Source organism: Schistocerca gregaria, chromosome 4, assembly GCF_023897955.1.
Source record: "Schistocerca gregaria isolate iqSchGreg1 chromosome 4, iqSchGreg1.2, whole genome shotgun sequence".
NCBI classification, from domain to species: Eukaryota; Metazoa; Arthropoda; class Insecta; order Orthoptera; family Acrididae; genus Schistocerca; species Schistocerca gregaria.
The window spans coordinates 640050175-640064056 of NC_064923.1; the positions used below are offsets into that span (position 1 = coordinate 640050175).

Sequence of the window (13882 nt, forward strand, 5' to 3'; positions counted from 1 at the left end):
ATATTTTTAGCCAGTTGATAGCATATTTACTATCAACCTAGATGTGATAATAGAAGGGTTGGGAGGTGCGCTGCGAACTTTCATGTAGAGTCAATAGTCCATATCTCATATGCTAGAGTGATTGTTTTAAGACAATATCACAGCACAATAGTTTAACATACGTCCTAATGGACGATATATATCGGGAACTCTGTGCAGCATGATGTGATGGCCTTCAAGAGGTGTCAATGACGGTGAGAACAGACGTCCACGATGATCTGGGAGGAGAATGGGTAACCAGCTGAACGATAAGGTAGTTGTAAATACTAATTCCACCAAAAAGCTATCAGTGGAGAAGCAAGTAGTTTATGTAAGTGGAATATTGGTGGAAGAGACTGATTGGGGAAACATTTTACAACCGTATCGTACAAGTTATAGATTAATGCTTCTAGAACTATCGAAGGTGCAGTCTGGCCAATCTATGTAAGATGTGCTGGAATTTTGTGAAAACACTTTCCTAAAACTGTCATTTCAGTAACAATTTCTGAGAGAGTATCCCTTCTGAGAAGACTATTGGCTCAGACTTTCACTGTGAGTACGGCTGTCATGGACTCTGGCCAGACATTCTATGCTTCTTATGCAAAGAAGATAGTACGATTTTGATCCAAATTTTACATCCTCGGCGGAGCCAGCCACAGCTATAACTATTTACTGTTACATTATTTAAACTGGAGTAAAGAACATAGGTCTGAAAACCAGATTTAGTTCTAGCAGTATTTTGATGTTACTTTTGAATTTTTTTGCTGGTACAATTATTACGATTATTTTAAGTGTTATATTCGTGTAACTCTCCTGTAGTAACAGAACCAATGGTCATAACTTCAATTGCCCGATTCATTTAATCAGAACCATTTTAAAAATATCTAAAACCCTACAAATGGTAGACAATCAAATTTACAAAAAACATCTATATACACTCCTGGAAATTGAAATAAGAACACCGTGAATTCATTGTCCCAGGAAGGGGAAACTTTATTGACACATTGCTGGGGTCAGATGCATCACATGATCAAACTGACAGAACCACAGGCACATAGACACAGGCAACAGAGCATGCACAATGTCGGCACTAGTACAGTGTATATCCACCTTTCGCAGCAATGCAGGCTGCTATTCTCCCATGGACACCATCGTAGAGATGCTGGATGTAGTCCTGTGGAACGACTTGCCATGCCATTTCCACCTGGCGCCTCAGTTGGACCAGCGTTCGTGCTGGACGTGCAGACCGCGTGAGACGACGCTTCATCCAGTCCCAAACATGCTCAATGGGGCACAGATCCAGAGATCCTGCTGGCCAGGGTAGTTGACTTACACCTTCTAGAGCACGTTGGGTGGCACGGGATACATGCGGAGGTGCATTGTCCTGTTGGAAGAGCAAGTTTCCTTGCCGGTATAGGAATGGTAGAACGATAGGTTCAATGACGGTTTGGATGTACCGTGCACTATTCAGTGTCCCCTCGACGATCACCAGAGGTGTACGGACAGTGTAGGAGATCGCTCCCCACACCATGATGCCGGGTGTTGGCCCTGTGTGCCTCGGTCGTATGCAGTCCTGATTGTGGCGCTCACCTGCACGGCGCCAAACACGCATACGACCATCATTGGCACCAAGGCAGAAGCGACTCTCATCGCTGAAGACGACACGTCTCCATTCATCCCTCCATTCACGCCTGTCGCGACACCACTGGAGGCGGGCTGCACGATTTTGGGACGTGAGCGGAAGACGGCCTAACGGTGTGCGGGACCGTAGCCCAGCTTCATGGAGACGGTTGCGAATGGTCCTCGCCGATACCCCAGGAGCAACAGTGTCCCTAATTTGCTGGGAAGTGGCAGTGCGGTCCCCTACGGCACTGCGTAGGATCCTACGGTCTTGGCGTGCATCCTTGCGTCGCTGCGGTCCGGTGCCCGGTCGACGGGCAAGTGCACCTTCCGCCGACCACTGGCGACAACATCGATGTACTGTGGAGACCTCACGCCCCACGTGTTGAGCAATTCGGCGGTACGTCCACCCGGCCTCCCGCATGCCCACTATACGCCCTCGCTCAAAGTCCGTCAACTGCACATACGGTTCACGTCCACGCTGTCGCGGCATGCTACCAGTGTTAAAGACTGCGATGGAGCTCCGTATGCCACGGCAAACTGGCTGACACTGACGGCGTCGGTGCACAAATGTTGCGCAGCTAGCGCCATTCGACGGCCAACACCGCGGTTCCTGGTGTGTCCGTTGTGCCGCACGTGTGATCATTGCTTGTACAGCCGATTCGCAGTGTCCGGAGCAAGCATGGTGGGTCTGGCACACCGGTGTCAATGTGTTCTTTTTTCCATTTCCAGGAGTGTATATACTCCGCAATCCACCATACGGTGCGTGGCAGAGAGTACCTCGTACCACAAGTAGCATGTTCTCTCCCTTTTCCACTCCCAAACAGAATGAGGGAAAAATGACTCCTTATACGCCTCTATACGAGCCCTAATCTCTCATATCTTATCTTTGTGGTCTTTCCGCGAAATGTAAGCTGGCGGCAGTAAAATCGTACTGCAGTCAGCCTCAAATGCTGGTTCTCTAAATTTCCTCAGTAGCGATTCACGAAAAGAACGCTTCCTTTCCTCCAGAGACTTCCATCCGAGTTCCTGAATCATTTCCGAAACACTCGCGTGATGATGAAACCTACCTGTAAGAAATCTAGCAGCCCGCCCCTGAATTGCTTGTAAGTCATCCCTCAATCCGACATGATAGGGATCCCAAATGCTCGAGCAGTACTCAAGAATAGGTCGTATTAGAATTTTATAAGCGGTCTTCTTCACAGATGAACAACATCTTCCCAAAATTCTGCCAACGAACCGAAGACGACTATCCGCCTTCCCCACAACTGCCATTACATGCTTGTCCCACTTCATATCGCTCTGCATTTTTACGCCCAAATATTTAATTGACGTGACTGTGTCAAGCGCTACACTATTAATGGATGCTTTTTCCTATTCATCTGCATTAATTTACATTTATCTATATTTATATTTAGCTGCTATTCTTTACACAAACCACAAATCCTGTCCAAGTCATCCTCCTACAGTCACTCAATGACGACCCCTTCCCGTACACCACAGCATCATCAGCAAACAGCCGCACATTGCTATCCACCCAATCCAAAAGATCATTTGTGTTGATAGAAAACAACAGAGGACCTACCACGCTTCCCTGGGGCACTCCAGAGGATACCCTCACCTCCGATGAACACTCACCATCGAGAGCAACGTAATGGTTCTATTACTTAAGAAGTCTTCAAGCCACTCACATACTTGGGAACCAGTCCCATATGCTCGTACCTTAGTTAGGAGTCTGCAGTGGGGCACCGAGTCAAACGCTTTCCGGAAGTCAACGAATATGGCATCCGTCTGATACCCTCCATCCATCGTTCGTAAGATATCATGTGAAAAAAGGGCGAGTTGCGTTTCGCAGGAGCGATGCTTTCTAAAGCCATGGTGATGGACGGACAGCAACTTCTCAGTCTCAAGGAAATTCATTATATTCGAACTGAGACTATGTCCGAGAATCCTGCAACAAACCAATGTTCAGGATATTGGTCTGTAATTTTGGCGATCCGTCCTTCTACCCATCTAATATACAGGCGTCATCAGCGCTTTTTTCCAGTCGCTCAGGACTTTACGTTGGGCAAGAGATTCGCGATAAATGCAAGCTAAGTAAGGAGCCAATGCAGTAGAGTACTCTCTGTAAAACCGAATTGGAATCCCATCAAAACCTGGCGATTTATTTATTTTCACCCCATTCAGCTCCTTCACAACCCCAGGGATGTCTATCACTATGTCCTCCATGCGGGAATCTGTACGAGACTCAAACGCCGGTGTGTTTGTACGATCCTCCTGCGTGAAAGATTTCTCAAATGGTAAATTTAAAATTTCCGCTTTCGTTGTGCTGTCTTCCGTTGCCAGGACAGATAGATCAGTCAGTGATTGGATGGAAGCCTTCGACCCGCTTAGCGATTTTACGTGAGACCAGAATTTCCCTGAGTTTTCAGCAAGATCTTTTGCTAAGGTATGTCGGTGGTAGTGGTTGAATGCTTGGCGCATCGCTCTTTTTACTGCAGCACGAATCTCTACTAACTTTTGCCTGTCCTCATTCTCCCGATCTTTCTTGTACCACGAGTGCAACTGTCTTTGCTTCCTGATCATTCTCCGGATTGCGCTGTTGAACCACGTTGGGTCTTTTCCGTCCTTAACCCACTTTTTCGGCACATACTTATCCAATGCGCCATTTACAATGTGTTTAAAATTTGCCCATAATTCTTCCATGTCCATCGTACCGGAAGTAAATGAAGTCGATTCATTTACTAAGTGGGATGCTAACAACTGCTTATCTGCTCTTTCTAGTAAGAATACTCTCCTGGCCTTCTTGACTTTCGTAACCATAGTGGTAATGACAACATCATGATCATTAATCCCTGTCTCAACACTGACAGTGTCGGTGAGGACAGATCTGTTCGTGGCTACCAGATCTAAAATATTTCCATTACGCGTTGGCTGTCGATTTAGCTGCTCAAGACAGTTTTCGGATAATGTGTTCAAAAGTAATTCACACGACGGCTTGTCTTTACCACCTGTAATGAATCCATAGACATCCCAGTCTATACTAGGTAGGTGGAAGTCGCCTCCGACTAATATACCATGATCCAGGTACTTCGGCGATACAGCGTGTAGGCTCCCTTTCAATGATTCTAGAGCTGTCGCGGCGGAACCTGGTGGCTGGTAATAACACCCAACAATTAACTTTACTTCCCCTAGCCTTGTTAAACGTGTCCAGATAACTTCACAATCACACCCTACTTCGACCTCAGTAGACACAATATTTTTGTCAACTGCACTGAAGACACCACCTCCTACAGTGTCCAATCTGTCTTTCCGACACCCGTTCCAACCCTCACTAAATATTTCAGAGCTTCCTATTTCAGGGCTCAGTCAGGTCTCAGACCCGAGAGTAATTTGTGCACCTCACGCTTCCTAGAGGGCAGTAAATTAAGGAACTTTATTCTGAACACTCTGAAAATTTACTACTAATATCGTGATAGCTGAACTGTCTTTACACTGAGCGCGTCCTTATTTCCCTGCCTGCACGTCGGTTGGTGAGTGTTCATCATGACACCCCGCACTACTGCCTAGCCTAAAAGAAAAAAAAAACCCACGTGCACGCCACAAGTACTCTGATACCCGTGTAGCCGCTTCCTTTGTGTAGTGCACCCCTGACCTACCTAGGGGCGTCCTACAATTCCCCACCCAATAGCGCAAGTCTAGGAATCTGCAGCCAAGACCGTCACAGAGTCGACGAAGCCACTCGGCTCCAAACCAAAGGACCCTGATCCATTCTGGAAACGATGCTGCAAATAGAGCTCTGTTAGCACCCCGCGTGCGAGGCCAGCGGCCTTCACCAAATCCGCCAGCCACCTGTACGAACTGAGGATCACCTCAGAACCCAAGCGACAGCATCACTGGTGCCGACGTGAGCAACTACTTGCAGACGACTGCACCCCGTAGGCCTACGCTGGATAGCCGCAGGCAAGGCCGCCTCCACATCTTAGATGTGGCCCCCCGACAGACAAGCCGAGTGCTCGTTGGAATTGTTTCCCGCCCTGCACGCTATTTCCCTAAGGGGCTCCATCACCCGCTTGTTGTTGGAGCTCCCAATAACCAGCAAGCTTTTGCCGCCGTGTGCCTGCTCGGGCCCTGCTGAAGGAGCGGCCACCTGCCCACTCACAGGATGAACGGGCGAGCCCAGTCGGCCAGCCTCCACATTGACCCTCCGCCTCGAGCGACGCGAACGCGTTGCAGTCCGCCACTCACCCTGAGGTGAGGGCGGCCCCAACGCACCAGGTAAATTAGAAGGTGCCTCGGCAACTGAGTCAGCGCACGCACCAAACGACACCTGGGGTGTCTCAAGCGACGCGCCAGACCAATCGCCGTCGCTGCACATCGGGGAAGCAACCTGAAGGCGGCTGACCGTGGCCATCAGTACACTCAGCTGCTCGCGAACCGCGGCCAGTTCCTCCTGGGCCCGCTCACAGTTCGCACACACCCTATCCATCCTACTGCTAATATCTGGACGTATAGAGTTGCGACAAAGGAAAACAGCAATATGCGACTGCACAGTTGCGTCACCAGCGCCAGATTGAGCTGCGATATATGAACAATTACTTACGAACCAAGCAATCAAATGACCACGACTACGCCACTATACAGATATTACAGTGCGATCCTACCCCTGTCTTGGTACAAATGACAACCGCCAACGCGATGTTACACTCTACCGTTATTAAAATTTGGTACTGCCCCTTTCTAATTCCAATATACGCAAGGATCCGAAAAATTTCACCACGCAATCACACAAACATACAAAGTATTTTGAATTAAACCTGCGGAACTAATACGAAAACTGAATAAACGACTAGTTTCTGCTACTGCTGCTCGCACACGTCACTCTGCAAGCACTGGCCTCCGTCTGCTGCTAACTGACTCCACGAAATAAACAGAAAGCACTGGCTGTCCAAAACAAACAACTGACTAACGACTCCGTGAATTTATGCATTACAGCTATCAATGATGAATATAACTCTTCTCAAATACGAGAATACGCAAGGATTTTACGTAATTAAATATGCAAGTGCACAAACACTCGGAAAGAAATTAAGAATCAAACTACAAAACAAATATGAAAGCTAAATATGCGACTCGCTACTGCACTGCTGCTGTACTACTGCTGCACTGAAACTTCACCGGCGGCTGCTCAAGGCTCTTGAGATTTAGACATTACAGCAAAGACTAACGTTCATCCACAGTGACTATCACCGTCACAATGCACGCACTGGAACATCTACCATTCTCATTACCTTACTGAATTGTGGGTAGAAATTAGTTATGAGGAACTGCTTGCATACGTTGTTTATAACATGGGTGTTACCATCTCTGTGCCAGTACTCGATATACAGTATTCTTCGAACTGTGCATACGAGGCTAAGTAGACAACTGCTTGTTTATTAATATTTTCCAACTGCATTGTGCAAACACTTCATCGTAGAGGGCCTTTACTTGCTTTTTGTGTCTGCTCCAATTTGTGTAGTTTGAAGAAACTAATTTCGGTACTGCCTTTATACTATCTTATAACATTTTGAATGTTGAGGCGAATTGCACTGCAGTAGGGCGGGGCTATAATGATTGATGTAAGAGGTCTTCTCAGTAGCACTGAATCACTATTAGAGCAATACGCTTTGGCTTCACCAGAGTTTCACTATTGGACTACGAGCTCCATAATATAGTACACAAATAAATCCTTTTTCCTACCCGGTTATACTATACGCTCAGGATTGTCGGGCGCTTTATTTTTAAACGTCTACAATTATCCTACCAGTGTTTTCTTTTTTGTCAAGGACTTCCCGGATACACTTTTTTTTTTGGGTCAGCAGTCTCCTGACTCCTTTGATGCGGCCAGTCACGAATACCTCTCCTGTGCCAATCTCTTCATCTCAGAGTAGCACTTGCAACCTACGTCCTCAATTATTTGCTGGATGCATTAAAATTTCTGTCTTCCTCTACAGTTCCCTCCCCCCCCCCCCCTTCAGTAAGGCTTCCTCTGGTACCATGGAAGTCATTTCCTCATGTCTTACAGATGTCCTATCATCCTGTCCCTTCTCCCTCTCAGCGTTTGACACATATTCCTTCCCTCTCCACTTCTGCACAGAATCTCCTCATTCCATACCTTATCTGTCCACCTAATTTTCCACAATCGCCTGTAGCACCATATCTCAAATGTTTCCATTGCCTTCTGTTCCGGTTTTCCCACAGTTCATGTTTAACTACCATACAATGGTTCACTCGAGACGCAAATTCTCAGAAATTTCTTCCTCGAATTAAGGCCTATTTTATTTTGATACGAGTAGACTTCTCTTGGCAAGGAATGACCTTTCTGCCATTGCTAGTCTGCTTTTGATATCCTCCTTGCTCCGTCCGTCATTGGTTATTTTACTGCCCAGGTAGCGCAGTATTCCTTAACTTCTTCTACTTTGTGACCACCAATCCTGAAGTTAAGTTTCCGGCTGTTCTCATTTCTGCTACTTCTGATTGCTTTCGTGTTTCTTCTATTTACTCCCAATCCATAATCTGTACTCATTAGATTGTCATTGCATTCAGCACATCATGTTATTCTTCTTAACTTTCACCCGGGACAGCAATGTTATTAGCGAATCGTATCATTGATATCCTTTAACCTTGAATTTTAATCCACTCTTCAACCTTTTTTCTTTCTTTCTTTCTTTCTCTCCCTCATTGCTTCTTCGCTGTACAGACTGAACAGCAGGGGCGAAAGACAACATTCCTGTCTTGCACCCTTTCTAACCTGAGCACTTCGTTTTTGGTCTTCCACTCTTATTATTCCCTCTTGGCTCTTCTACGTATTGTATATTACCCGTCTCTCCGTACAGCTTACCCCTATTTTTCTCAGAATTTCGAACGTATTGCACTATTTTACGTTGTCGAATGCTTTTTTTCTGGTGGACAACTCCTACGAATGTGTCTTGATTTTTCTTTATTCTTGCTTCCTCGTGCAACCACAATGCCAGAATTGCCTCTCTCATGCCTTTTCCTTTCCTAAAGCCAAATTGATCGTCATCTAGCACATCCTCATTTTTCTTTCCCATTCTTCTATACACTACCACAAATAACATAGTCTTCTTGGGTTATTTGTGCATTACCTTCAGTTACAATTTTGCCGTTTTCGCCTGATGGTTTCACCGGTGCCCTCTCTTTTGAAAAAACAGTTTCATTGACAAAAGGAAACATTCATCTTACTCAATATCTGTAATGAAATTTATGTGACACGCCGCTAGGTATCTTTCCTTTCGAATTTTTAAATTCCGTGTTGTCGTCCCCAGTGTTGCTACTCTACTATACCGTCAGTAGCTGTGTGTCATAGTCGATCTTATTGCCATCTTTGAGGCTGTCTCCTGTGTCGTCTGTTGGTGCAGAGATAACCAGCACGTAGACAGTAAACTGAACTTGGACACGGCCTGTATTACGTCCATCAAGATTCAGAGCGATACGCCTGCCAAATCTTGTACAAACAATATAGGTAGGGACGGGACTAGTTCTCTTACAGCTTGCTAGCATTTTGGTTAGGAGTTCAGCACTAGGCTGATGTTTACTGGTGGAAAGTTTTGATAGAAGATCTGTTTGCGAATAATTTGGAAATTGCGTTGATGGCAGCACGCTTCCTACTAACTTACTATCTCAGTTTATAAATACTTTAGCTTGAAATCTATCATGTTTTAATTTAACTGTGAAAATAAGTAGGATATGATAGCCTATATCCGACTATGTAAGGACTATGACATTTTAAACAAAAATTTTAAGAGCTACGAATTGCGAAAATGTATTTACAAATAAGAATAAAATAGAATCACAAAATGCACGTACTAAATATATTCCAAATTTACAAAGGACTGCAAAAATGTTTAGTTTAAACAGTCATTAGTCCAATTGAGACAGACACTTTCCTGTATTAGATCTCCTGTTTCCTAACCTGAAGCATGATGAAAGACAAAAAAATATAACAATGTTGTCCCCACTGTAGCGAAACCTTGATGTGATCACTAAGAAGATAAATGAAAATAACTTTGTAATTCAATTAATTATGTCTTATTCTTTGACCCCATTCTAGTGCCGTCTTGATGTGAGCGCTCCCGACCCTTCATACATACAATCATGTCCCTCTTTTCATCTTTATGGCATAATTTGCAAAATAACGTGACTGCGTAATTCTTTGACTTTACGTTGGCAGAGTAGTTGTTCTTTGATTCCTTGTTTCCCATCTTCTTCTTCAATGGAGGCGATGTCAAAAACATACAGTCTGTTGATTTCCTTTGTCTCACTCCTTTGCTTTTAGGCAGCAGAGATATTTCCTTGCTTTTACGTAGGTTTTACATCTTTGAGAGCTTTGATATTGATGTTTCAATAACTTCAGTAGTAATTCCTACATCAACCTTTCACATGCTGCCGCAGGTTCTGCTATAAAAATTTTAGAAACTTCTGTTGAAATAGCACCTCAATTTTCCGCTGAAACTGCTGATGTGTCTGCTGCTGCAAAGCTGATGTCATCAAAAATATTTGCGTTAATAGACAAACTCTAATACTTTTTAAGCCGTTTACAGCACTTGCTACTGTCATCAAGACAGCCATATGAATTGTCGAGCATTGCAAATAAGCAGTCCAATATAGGAAAATATCGCCACTCCAGTAAAGGACAAAATGCCACTTGTATTTCCGCAAGGAACACACCCATAGCAATGAGTACATCCTCGAGGATTAATAAGGTATATTGTCGCTGTTAAGCGCTGATTACAAATTGTAGAGTGCAACTTACACAACTTGAAGACTACTCCGTCATTCGACTATACTCCGTCTTTTGACTTAGATGAAGGGATGAAAAATTATATATTGAAGCCACTTAAAATAGAAAAATTTAGAAGGGCAAAGCAAACACTGTATCGTTGCGCAACTCCGTTCTCATAACAAAAAGGGTTATAGCTTCTGTTAATCGCCGTTAGAGGGCTCCATCATCATTCATACACAATTTTTACTGCTCTGTCCAATTTAAGAAATGGTCCAACATAAGACCGTTTACTCTATTCCTCCCATAGCTTCACGACAAAGCAAATGGATAAGTAAAAAGAAAAGGAATTGCACAGTGAAAACATATAGGATTACCACAACGCCGATTTCTGCTGTGTCCAAATGTCAGACGACTCAGGCGTGAAAGACAGGCAGCACAAAGAGCTGCATCCAGTATGTTAGTTCAAAATTAATTGCCGTCTCGCCAAAGAATAGCTACACAGAGTGGGAGTCGTATCCGTTTATTTCAAAGAGATGCGACTGTCTCATTCACAACTAGCAGCTAAAATGAGGTCTTTGTATTTGTCGTCATAGAGGTGGAACTACATGACCATGAGCGACAAATCAGAGCGATCGCCTGGCGGCGTCAATGGAGGCGGCAGTTGGAGGCGGAGACAACGACATGGTTTAACTGCGTCCCTGACAAAACGGCGGCCGCTGGCGGACATATTCGCACAAAGCCGTCGCCGTGATAAAACGGAACAAGAGTTGACAAGCGCGCATACGTGCTTGTTTTCGTGAGTATGTGCGTGTGTGTGAGTCTGTGTGTGTGAAGGGCGTGAATTACGTCTCCCGACTCAGCTCTGACAAACCGGTCGATCGATTACCCCACTTCATTCGGGGCGTGTCTGCATGACATTCTGCGCAATCAAAGTGGAGTCAGCAAACTGTGTGTGTCAGAGATAAAACAGATCCCTCTATGAGACCCACTGATAAATCCGGCAACTAGTCATTTGCTCCGATTACACAGAGGACCTACTATACGGAACGCAATCCACATGAACGTTTGAGATACGAAAAAATTTTCACGTGGGAGGTGTACCTAAAAGCGATCTTAGCTGCTGATTTCACTGTGGATATTTGGTGATACGTTATTACATGCAAGAAACACAGTTATTTTGCTACGAGCACAACTGAAAAATGAGAGACCTATGGCTACTCCAAGAAGATTCCTGAAGAACTAATGAATGAGCTAAGTTATTTCAGCCACTCTCCACTTCTTGATACAGCCCAATATGACTGAATATGGATATTCCCTCCAACTCTCTCTCTCTCTCTTTCTTTCCGTGTGTGTGTGTGTGTGTGTGTGTGTGTGTGTGTGTGTGTGTGTGTCTGTGTGTGTGGTGCTCGAGTGCACTTACAAAAGTTTATAACTTTATAAATACCGCACCTAATAATCTGTATCCGAATTAAACCTCATTTCCCCTGATTTCTTTATATTATAAGATGCGAAATTTATGCCTCAATTCATTCACTGACGATTTTACTAGGGTTCAATGTTACACCGCCAGAATTGTATTTTACAAGAGCAGGTCTGATTGAAATATGTTTCCCTATGGTCTAGGGGCGTACTCGCTTCGGCGGTACATATACTAAAATTGGAACGATACAGATAAGATTAACATGGCCCCTGCGCAAGGATGACACGCAAAATCGTGATCGTGAAGCAAAAAAAAAAAAAAAAAAAACGTAGCGTCTTTGATTCATAATCAAAACGTCTTCGGTCCCGGGTTCGATCCCCGCCACTGCCTAAATTTTGATAAATAATCAGCATTGGTGGCCGAAGACTTCCGGCATAAGAAGTCAGCCTCATTCTGCCAACGGGCTTGTCAAAGAGGACGGAGGAGCGGATAGAGTTTCAGGACACTCTCTTGTCCTAGGGGTGGGAAATTGCCCCTAAAGGTGGAAAAATCAGCAATGATCAACGACATGAGGATGCAGAAGGCAATGGAAACCACTGCATTAAAGACACGTAACATGTATCCACAGGACATGTGGCCTGTAGTTGAAGAAAAGTCATGATGATCTCTCCATTGGCAAAAGATTCCGGAATAGTCCCCCATTCGGATCTCCAGGAGGGGACTGCCAAGGGGGAGGTTACCATGAGAAAAAGATTGAATAATCAACGAAACGATAATGTTTTACGTGTCGGGGCGTGGGATGTCAGAAGCTTAAACGTGCTAGGGAAACTAGAAAATCTGAAACGAGAAATGGAAAGGCTCAATCTAGATATATTAGGGGTCAGTGAAGTGAGGTGGAAGGAAGAAAATGGTATAACAGGTGTAGGATTCGTTATGAATAGGAAGGGAGGACAGAGGGTGGGTTACTGTGAACAGTTCAGTGACCGGGTTGTTCTAATCAGAATCGACTGCAGCCCAACACCGTCAACGATAGTTCAGGTGTACATGCCAACGTCGCAAGCTGAAGATGAACAGATAGAGAAAGTGTATGAGGATATTGGAAGGGTAATGCAGTATGTAAAGGGGGACGAAAATCTAATAGTCATTGGCGACTGGAATGCAGTTGTAGGGGAAGGATTAGAAGAAAAGTTTACAGGTGAATATGGGCTTGGGACAAAGAATGAAAGAGGAGAAAGACTAATTGAGTTCTCTAACAAGCTTCAGCTAGTAATAGCGAACACCCTGTTCAAGAATCACAAGAGGAGGAGGTATACTTGGAAAAGTGCGAGAGATACGGGAAGATTTCAATTAGATTACATCATGGTCAGACAGAGATTCCGAAATCAGATACTGGATTGTAAGGCGTACCCAGGAGCAGATATAGACTCAGATCACAATATGGTAGTGATGAAGAGTAGGCTGAAGTTCAAGACATTAGTCAGGAAGAATCAATACGCTAAGAAGTGGGATACGGAAGTTCTAAGGAATGAGGAGATACGTTTAAAGTTCTCTGATTCTATAGATACAGCAATAAGGAATAGCGCAGTAGGCAGCTCATTTGAAGAGGAACGGACATCTCTAAAAAGGGCCATCACAGAAGTTGGGAAGGAAATCATAGGTACAAAGAAGGTAGCTGCGAAGAAACCATGGGTAACAGAAGAAATACTTCAGTTGATTGATGAAAGGAGGAACTACAAACATGTTCCGGGAAAATCAGGAATACAGAAATACAAGTCGCTGAGGAATGGAATAAATAGTAAGTGTACGGAAGCCAAGACAAAATGGCTGCAGGAAAAATGTGAAGACATCGAAAAAGATATGATTGGCGGAAGGACAGACTCAGCATAAGGAAAGTCAAAACAACCTTTGGTGACATTAAAAGCAACGGTGGTAACATTAAGAGTGCAACGGGAATTCCACTGTTAATTGCAGAGGAGAGAGCAGATAGGTGGAAAGAATACATTGAAAGCCTCTATGAGGGAGAAGATTTGTCTGATGTG

General features: G+C 44.5%; 1 non-coding gene across 1 annotated transcript; it reads left to right on the plus strand.

Annotated features, from left to right (window-relative positions):
- Positions 1-12050: 12050 nt before the first annotated feature.
- On the plus strand, positions 12051-12157 carry LOC126268504 (U6 spliceosomal RNA). The gene has a single exon (XR_007549129.1). It is a non-coding gene; the product is annotated as a U6 spliceosomal RNA (small nuclear RNA).
- The last annotated feature ends 1725 nt before the right edge of the window (positions 12158-13882 follow it).